Here is a 10,143-nt window from a genome sequence, read left to right as displayed (position 1 = left end):
GTGGTCTTGATAGAACCGTCCTACAGAAGGAAATCTGGTGGAGGAGTTGGCAAGATGCAGCTGTTGGGTTAGGGTTATGGCTCATGTTAAAAAACAAAAACAAAAACAAACCAACGACAAAGAAAACCCCTGAAACCACCAGGCTCTGAAAGCTGGACTGTTTTCCTGATGCCCTGAAACAGCTCTGGGGCATTTCAGCAGAGAAAACAGAGCTTCATAGGTTCGCCTGCCTGGCTCTCAGGCACACAGAGTTTAAAAAGGAGCTGCTCAGGGTAAAATAAATGCTTTTGAAATTTTTCCACTGGGCCAGCCATCGGTAGGTAAGTGCTTTGAAAAATGAATGAAAATCAAACATAAAGTCACACATGGCTCCCGCCGACTTTGTAATGAATGACGCCCGTGCAAAAGAACAGCCCCGCGCGTGCATGTGTGTGCGTGTGTGCGGCCAGTCTGTCCGGCTTTGTTCCGTGGGATGAATAAAGCGACTTGGACTGTGGTGTCATCAGGGAAGGAGTCTCATGCGCAGGCTCAGACCTAGAGTTTGAGTTCTCCTTGCTTGCTTTTGTGTTCAGTGGTGGTTAAAAACACATAACACTTAGCGTCTCCCCCATTTTAAAGTCAGGAGTGCAGTGGTGGTTAGTGGATTCACGTTGCTGTAAAACAGAGCTCTGGGACTTTTTTTTTTTTTTTTTGCAGATGTGAAACTCTGTTAAATAACTCTATTAAATAACCCCACCGCCCTCTCCCCACCCTCACCGCCCCGTCCCCGCCCTCCCCATCCCTGCACCCAACCACCATCCTACTTCCCTTGCTATGAATCTGTTCCCGCCTTTCTTTCAGGAGCCTGTTCATTTCCCAGTCTTCTCTCCTCGCTTCAGGGCAATTTGGGTTAATCGTGCCATTAAGGAGGACAGAACCATTTGTAATTTTGGCTTTGTAAAACAGTGCGGGCGTTAAACGCCTAGTGTGTGGGGCTCTGATGAGCTTTTCTTGTGGCCTGATGGCAGCGCCATTGAGAAAGCATCCTGCCCGATGAAGAAATGAGACCGTGCAAGGACAATCTAAACTTTATTAACTAGATCTTTTTCCTGTATCTCTCCTCCAGAATTGAGTCTGACTCTCCAATTTCTAGGGAAACCTGTAAACTCTCTTCTGTCAAGTTTTATTTCATTTTCAACAGTTGACGGACTGTTTCAAGCATGTACTTACTGCATTTGTTTGTAGCGCTGATGTAATTGTTTATAAACTGGGACAGAGTATGCATGTCACGACCCCACACTGTGGACAGATAAACCCAAACTCTGGATCAAAGGGGGCGCGCTGTTTTCGGCTGTGTACGTCCTTGCTTGTGGAGCTGCGCAGACGAGTGTTTTAAGTGCTGTGACGTCATAGAGGGTCATTGTTAAAGGCGGTTTTATTGTGCGCTTCCGCTTTTTCAGAAACTTCTGCTTGTCTTCAGGTGTGGCCTGGCTCTAGCGCTGGTATGGGAGCGCTGCGGGCTGCCTGTGTTCCCGGGCAGGATTTTATTTCAAAGATGTGCTCTACGCCCATGCTTTTCAGTGTCCGTCTTAGGTTTGCCTTCCGTTCTCCTGCCGCTCACTTTGAGCAGTGGTCACACTACAAAAAAGGAAGTCACCCTAACCGGGCTGGTTGCTGGGCTGGTCTGCTTGAAAATAGGGTTTTTGTATAGGGCTTGAAGGCAGCCCCAAACTGAAAACCCATATGAATGGACAGCAGAGTGGGCTATGCAAGGTATTGTCTTTACCTGATTTTGAAATAATCACACAAGAGTAAACCAGGAAGCCAGTTCAAAAGGGAACAGAAGGTCTGAATATTCTGGAATGCTACATCAGTAATAATAGCCTAAGGAGGGTCTGGTCTCCAAACAAGATCTGAAAAAACAGAACCCCTCCTTTTATTTCTGGGACCTAGTTCCTCATCGAAGCCAGGTGAGGGATGAGGCGGAAAGGCTCATGGCCAGTTAGTACTGGTGAGTGATGGTTTCCATGCGGTCTCTCTGGTCTTCTTGTAGGTGTTTCTGGCCATGTGCAATGGTCATGTGACTAGCGCTGTTGTGCATGGTGGCCCAGCCAACGTGCTTCCTTGTCGAAAGAAAACCATCCTTCCTTATTTCCCTTTTCGTGTTTTCCCTCTGAGTAGCCTTTCCAGAGTGGTTTTCCTTTACAGCGTTTGGAAGATGTTGGTTCTCTATACTTCTGCTGTATACTTTGAGCAACGATGTCTTGAAATAAAAAATATATCTCAAAACGGCTTTAGAATCTAGACCCCAGCACACGGTTATTTTTGTTAAAAGATCGTGCTGTTGCGGTCTCCTCGTGAGAAGTGATCTTAAGAGGATTTCATTCACGTATCTGCTTAGCACAGACACCTGCTACAGATCATGCTGATCTAACGAACAAAACCAGACATCCATATGCTCATGGAGTCTGCGCGCTAATGGAGCAGCACAACCATGTATAAGAAACATTATAAAGAAATACTGTTTCAGATGCTAGAGAGTGATAAAGTGAAAAATGAGAAGCAGAAAAGGAAGTTAAGGAGGCATGGGGACAAATTACAGTTAAGGAGGGTGGTTTGGGTGAGCCCTGTTGAGAAATGACATTGGCGCAGAGATTTGAAAGAGGCAAGGGAATTATGCATGTACCTTTTTAAGGAGAAGGTTTTGGAGGCAGAGGGAGCAACCAGTGCAAAGGCCCTGAGGTAGGTATATACTTGATAGCCTGAGAACTGCAGACAGTCCTGTGTGGCTAGACTGGAGTGAGCAGGAGGAGAACACTTGGATGTGGCTTCAGACAAGTGACAGGGGAGGAGCAGATTCTCTGGGGCCTTGTTTTCCATTGCAAAGACCCTGACTCCGAGTTTGGAGGAGGAATGACATAGATGATTTAGTGGAAGATGGCTATTTCTGATAGAACTGACCTGAAAAACTATTTGGGAACTATTTATGTAGTAACTCAAATGGTAATCAGAAGTACAGAGGCCAGATGCAGCAAAGAAATACAAGAAAGCTGAAAAAAATTTCATCAAGGTATTGCAACAGGTGAATTTGAAAAGACTGTCATAGAACGTAAGCTGTGTGGTTTCCAAGTCCTGAGTGTCATGGAGGACTGGGAGTGTGTGCATGAATCAGAATGGTTGGAGGATACTTTTCCAAACACTTCTCACATGCAAGATTCTAGATATGTACAGGTTAGAGGGTGTGGATGGCTTTAAGTTTCCAGGTGAACCTCAGAATCATTGCTGTTCTGGAATTAGCTCCTAGAAATAGCTCCTGACTTGAACATCATTTCTTTTTACTAGGTTTGTAAGAACTTAAAGAATCTGATGTAAACCATTTAGAATGATCTTGCCTGCCAACATGGGTTTATTAGCAAGGAGCTTGTTGCCTGATAACTTAAAGGAAAACAGTTTAATTCACTCTTTCAGCCTTTCTAGTGGACCATCCGTATTTTTGGATTTGCTGTCTGTACTTTTTCTATATACTTAATTATGAGCTTTTTCCTAAGCCTAGAGTTTTTATGCTTAGGCTTTGTCTTACTCTGGCAAGCTGGTGGCAGGAAGGACGGGTCATCCACAGTGAACACACAGAACTTGCTTGCTTTTTAGGGTTTTCTAGTTTGTGGATCATACAGACTTGCCCCCCCCCAACCCTTATTCCTATTATTTCATTCCTCAACCCCTCCTCAAAAGATTCTGGAATATAATCGCCAATATATGTTTTATTTTATAGCAGTTCATGTGCAGTAAACCTTAAAGCAGAGTTTAAAGGGAGTTTTCTTAGATATCAAAAAGTGGAAAAACTTGGAAAAGCCTAAACCATAAACGAAGCCTCTTTCTAAATGCTGACATCAGTGCCTGGCATTTTATGTGTTAACCCCCGTTGAATTCTTAGGCTTGCCTCCCTAGGAGGCATCATTGTTCCATTATTCAGATGGGAAAATCCGTGCCCAGGCAGGCCATGTAAGTTGCCACATAGGCAAATGACAAGCCAGGCATCGAAGTCCTATCCTAAAGACTCTGGAACCTCGGTCCAGCACACGCTCCCCCTCCCCCCATTCTGTGCTGCTCCCAAACGTAATCTCACACATTTTTATACCTAGCAGTAATAGCTTCATGCATTGGAAATATTTAAGTTTGGTGTCTGTCTTTCTTTATAAATATATTGTGTACTTTGTTTATAATGAAAATATTCTTTAGAGTCCTTGACTTTTTCTCCCCCCAATTTGCCATTCCCTGTAGTAGATTACCAGTCCTTTTGGATTTTTTCCCATTATAAAACACACCTAACATAAATTTTTACCATGTTCAGCATTTTTAAGTGTACGGTTCAGTGGCATTAAGTACATTCACTGTGTTGTGCAGCCATCACCACCATTCATCTCCAGAATTCTCTTCCATCTTCCCAAACTGAGCTCTGTACCCCTGAAACAATAACTCTCCATCCCTGTTCCACCCCAATCCCCTGGGAAACAGCGTTTCATTTTCTGTGACTATCTTAAGTCTCTTGTTAGATACCTTTTGTTACCTTTGTTATATATTTGTAAGTTTCTTCATGCTAAATCTGGAGCCTCTCTGTTTACACTAATCTGAGCTTTCCAGTTTTTCTTTTACTTTATTTATTTATTTTTTTTTTTGGCTTTCCAGTTTTTCAAAGGAGGAGAAGTACAGTTGACCCTTGAACAATGCAGGAAGGTTGTCAGCCCTCTGTTTGGTTGAAAAGTACATTGTATATGACTTTTGACTTCCCCAAGACTTAACTACTAGCCTCCTGTAGCTTCTTACAGATAACATAAACAGTGGATTGACACTTATGTTACATGGTATATGCATTATATACTGTATTCTTCTAATAAAGTAAGCTAGAGGGAGAAAGTTACTAAGAAAACACACTTATAGTATGGTACTGTATTTATTGAAAAAATCTGCATATAAGTAGTCTCATGAAGTTCAAAACCAAGTTATTCAAGGGTCATCTGTACTAACTCAAGTTAAAACTCTGACCTCCTTGCAGACATGCATAACTGGAGCTCCGGCCCACTTGGATCCCAGTTGCTTATGTGCTTAATAGGGTAGTAAACCTAAAAAGTACTTGAAGAATTAAAAGTAAATAGTATTTATTTGGGAGGTTTTCTGGGGATGCCAGAGCTGAGAATTCTTAAATTGACCTGAAAGCTGTGTTTTTCACACCTCGGTTGACCTATTTTTAATGCATGAAAAGTAATTTAAGAGTCCTTTTTCAGGATGAGAAAATGTTCTCCTACTAACTGAAAAACACTAGAAATGTTTTCTGTTGAAAGCATCTGTAAACATTTAAAATAATTTTTTGTTCATTTAATGTTCCTGGAAGTTGTCCGAGAACCTTGGAGATTGGTTTGAGGGGAAAAGTTGTGTTTAAAAAACTTAGTAGAAGTAATCTGCCTTCGGGGGAAGAGAGATGAGAACTGGGAAACTCATGTTAGTTCAGGGTTTCGTTTTACAGAGTTTTTACCCTTCTGTTAGAATATTAAGCTAAATTCAATAAAATATTTACTTTCCATCTTACTTTGGAATAATAATTTTGGAGGCTGAGTGCATGATATCAGATGTATTTCCAGAAAGTTCAGGCTCCTTGCACTGAATTGAGTTTTGAGGCTTAATTAGATCACTGAGCCCAAGGGGAGAGAAAGCATTTTTCTTTTGCTGGGAAGGATCTAATGCTTTTTTCTGGAGCTTTTGTGATCTGGGTTTTACTTGCCTGATTCATTATTTGTGTGATATTGTTATTCCCTGACTAATGAATATTATTTTAAATGTCAAGATTGTCTTATTTCGATAAATTTTAGAATTTTTTCTTCATCACCTTCCAAAAGTGATCAAAGGACAATGAATTGCTCAGGGTCAAGAGCAGAGAAACCCAGCTCTAGGAATGGCCAGATTCTCCATACATGTTTCTCTTGTTTTGCTCTTTGCCTTAAGCATTCGCTAGGAGAGCCGTGGACAGCCTCCGCCGTGCATGCGCACGTGAAGTCTCGGTGCCACGGTAGGGAAGTGACTTCTATACTAACGACGCTATGGTTATGATGTAGCCAAATTACAGCGGAGGAGCTGAAAGCACCCATTCTCTTCTTGGCCTGGAGTCGGGGCTCTGATAGCCAATCTGAAGTGTGTTTAATGAGTGTTCGGATCACTGGGGCTCAGAGCGGCGGGGAACAAGGAAGGCAGTGTCTTCGCAGACAGTGTGGCCACCCTTGGAGCCACGGCCGGAGGAAGAATCACTGCGTTTGTGGACGCATAGATGGGCAGGCCTAAACGTTTAGCTACATTCTTCCAGAATGAAAGCCTTGTCCCCGCTCCCAGGCTTCCGTGTTTAAAGTTGTAGTTCCTGTTCTTGATCTGGTTGGTATCTCACAGCGATGGTGATCACAAGTGTCTGCTGATGAGGCCGCAGCCACTTTCCTGTTGGGCTTTTGCGTCCTTTCTCCACCCCACCCCCACATCATACTTATTACCTGGTAGAGTTTACTGAGTCCTGGGTACCATCCTATGAGCTTGAGGTATGGTAACTCACATATTCCTCACCATAAACCCTATGAAGTGGTTTGGAGATTACGCCCATTCTACAGAAGACGTAAGGGAGGCCGGAAGAGTAACTTGCCCAAGGTCACACTGCCATGGAACGGAGATACGGGATTTGCAAGAAGGCAGGTGTCTTCAGAGTTTGTATTCTTAAAATTTTTTTAATTTTTTTTTTTTTTTTTATCTTAGAGAGCAAGTGGGGTGGGGGGTGGCGCAGAGGGACAGGCAGAGAATCTCAAGCAGACGGTGCTGGGTGTGGAGCCCAACGAAGGGTTCTCTCACAACCTTGAGATCATGACCTGAGCTGAAACCAAGAGCCAGAGGCTTAAGCAGCTGACCCACCTAGGTGCCCCCGGGTTTGTATTCCTAATGATGACACTGTGCTTCCTCTCTCCATCACCCGAGGGGTAGAGAAACAGCATGAGAATCATCTCCCACGTTTCAGTTGTCTCATTTCTGTGTTAACCAAGGAGCCCTGTCTCTGCAGTGGAAAATCATGGTTGGCTTATGTGCCATTCGGCCTAGCATGCTGGGGCTGTGCCTTACTATGGTCATCCTAGCTGTGTCCTATCATGTGGCCGACTGGCCCGCTTCGGTGCCTCTAGTTAGAGCTCTGGGAAAGCACCAGCCTCTTTCCTTGGTTTTATCGGCAAGTTTTCCCCAGGACAATTGGGAGTCCTCAAAATTGCAGGTATATAGGTCTTGAAAGGAACAAGGGGGAACATGGAGAGACTCTGGGGCACAACGATAAGGAGCAGTCTCCGAACTAGGTTTGAATCCCAGCTGCACAGCCCATGAGAGTGTGATCTTGCCAAGTCTGGGACCTCCAGCCTGGAGTCTCCCAGGGCAGGTTGCTTTGCGGAGGTGCAGCTATGCAGCTGAGATTGAAGGGGTCTCTCTCTCTCCAGGGTGAGCCCCGGGGCCATTGCATCTGGCCTCCAGTGCCTTTATTGACGCCTAATAACCCACTAGCCATTATTACTGCTGTCCTGGAGGGGAGAATGGTAGGGACTCTGTTCTGGCTTCTCCTGTGCTGTCAGGAAGTCCCAAGCCCTGATTGTGATTCACCAGCCTTTCCTTCCCTGCAGTAGGAATCTTCTTTTTCTTCTTTGGGTTCCAAGATGACCCAGATATTTGCCTTGAAATGGATTGTGTTCATTCATTCTGTGCGATACTCTCTGGCCCTTTGCAACCTAGAAGGTTGGACTCTTTCATTCTGGAGAATTTCCTTGCATTGTGTTTGCGCCATATCCTCTGCTCTTGGGTCTGGATAGAAGTCGCATTGTTCAGACATTGGGACTCTTGAGCTGAAGCCATAAACTCAGTGCCATCTCTTGGTCAGGATGTTTTATTTCTAGGAGTTTTCACCTGTATCTTAATCTCTTCCAATGAAAGTATTTCTGTGCTGCTGTTTTTTTTCATCTTCTATTGTTAAGAGCTCTTAATTGTTATACAAATATTCCTTATTATAACCCTCTAGGTTTGGTTTTTTAGTTTTGTTTTCTTCTTTCTTTCTTTTTTTTTTTTTTAAGGCATAAACTCCTGGCTATATGGGGATACAAATTACAGTGTTTCAACAAGTGTTTTCCTCTAGTCTGCATTATCAGAAGTGGCTGGCATCTCCCATTTCTGACCTTTGGGAGGGGGGCTGGTTCTGTGTAATGTGGCCATTTGCCGACTGCTGACTCTCTCTCCTCTGCTCTGTTATTAGGTTTCAGTGTTGTTGTCTATCCTCCTCTAGAATTTGGGGGACCTCTCTCACCTGCCGTCACTTCTATCATTTTCTTTTTTTTTTTTTTTTATGTATTTATTCCTCTTTTTCCTTTTTCTGTTCTCTACTGTTCTTTTTTAAGCGGGGTTTCTGGGTGTAGTGGAGATGTGTGTATTGAGTTGGCCATATTTAGCCACAGACTGACATTTTTTTCATCTCTTATATTAAGCTCTGTCTGGCAGTGGCCTTGTGCTAAATTTTCTAAGAAAAACACGCATTTATGGACAGTTAGGTGGGTTCCTGTGTAATTTCTCAAATTGTACTCTCCTTGAACTTCTCTGCTTCATCAGAAGCTCCTGAGCCCGTTTCACGCCCCTCTGACTTGACAGGTGGAAGGCTCTCGAAAGAGACAATATTTCTTAAAAGGGATTTCAATTCTAGAACGCCGTTCACATCTAAAGCAACAGCTGTGAGAAAGGGAATATATTTTAACAGCAGGAAAGATTAATTACCTTCTATAATTAGTCTACTACTTGCTGAGTGTATGTGATGATCAAGTTAGAGGAATTCTGCCAGAGTTTTTGTTATTCTAAATCTGCTTTTTGGTTTATTATTTACTTGTAATCTCATTTCTCCAAAAGGGACTATTCTGGGCATAACTGTGTTGTCTCTGCCCCCAGGCAGCAGAGGGATGGGTATGAGTTTGCTAGAGCTGCTGTGACTAAGAATCACAAAGTTGTGTGTGTGTGTGTGGGGGGTGCTTCACACAACAAATTTAATCTCTCTCAGTTCTGGAGCCCACAAGTTCCAAATCTAGGTGTCTTCAGAGCCGTGCTCCCTCCAAGACTGGGTGGAATCCTTCTTTGCTGCTTCCGCCTTCTGGCAGAAGTGTGAGGGGATGTTCATCCGTGGCGTTCCCTGGTTCATAGTCCCATCACTCCAGTCTCTGCCTCTGTCCTCATGGGGCCTTCTCCCAGTGTGTCTGTCTTCACACCATCTTCTTAGAAGGAACTGGTCATACTGGTTTAGGCCCAATGCGAATGAGCTCATCTTAACCTGACTCCATCTCGAGGACCCTGTTTCCAAATGAGGTCACATTCACAGGTACTGGGAATTAGGACTTCAGCATATCTTTCTGAGGGACGTAGTTCAGCCCATAAACACAAGTTTGGCACCACTTTTTTCCCCCTACGGTTAAGCTTCTAGCTTGATGTTCACCTTGAACAGAAGTCAGAGAGACCACAAGCCAGCCAGCTAGCCCTGCCTATGGAGGACCCGCGTGTCATTCAGTAGCAACTGATTAGGGACACTAGGTGGCTCAGTCGGTGAAACATCTGTCCTCAGCTCAGGTCATGGTCCTGGGAGAGCACTCCCGTCGGGCCCCCTGCTCAGCGGAAAGCCTGCTTCTCCCTCTCCTCCTGCCAGTCCTCCAGCTCGTGCTCCTGCTCAAATAAATGTTTGTTTGTTTGTTTTTTTATAAAAAAGTAGCAACATCTTGCTACTCAAAGCACAATCTTTGTCCCAGCAGCCACTGCTCTGGGAGCCTGTTGGAAAAATGGCGACCTTGGGGCCTCGCCCCATTCCCCAAGAATCAGCACTTGCAGCTGGTTAGGATGATCGGCAGGCATGAAAACCTGAAGTGCCCTGCTGAATCACCCCCAGCGGGACCTCTGGGGTGGCCTCTGCATCAGGAGGTGCAGCCCTCCTGGCTGATGGGGTAGCCAGGTTTCCTGTGCCCTGACGTTGCAGAGGCATGCCTCCGCCTCAGTGTCCGCTCATTCCCGCACCGGCCGTGCTCGAAATGAGCATCTTCCCTTCACAGCAGGAGCAGCAGTGATGGAGAACAACTTCTTCTG

The 10,143-nt window shown here is 44.5% G+C and overlaps 1 protein-coding gene across 4 annotated transcripts in view; it reads left to right on the top strand.

Annotated features, from left to right (window-relative positions):
* Nucleotides 1–10,143, top strand: part of FARP1 (FERM, ARH/RhoGEF and pleckstrin domain protein 1) — a 271,268-nt gene that overhangs the window by 161,896 nt on the left and 99,229 nt on the right. The window lies entirely within an intron of this gene.

Source organism: Lontra canadensis, unplaced genomic scaffold (genome assembly GCF_010015895.1).
Source record: "Lontra canadensis isolate GAN:19392208 unplaced genomic scaffold, GSC_riverotter_1.0 scaffold26, whole genome shotgun sequence".
NCBI lineage: Eukaryota > Metazoa > Chordata > Mammalia > Carnivora > Mustelidae > Lontra > Lontra canadensis.
The sequence above is the reverse complement of the archived record's forward strand: the minus strand, read 5'-3'. Positions and strand labels throughout refer to the sequence as shown.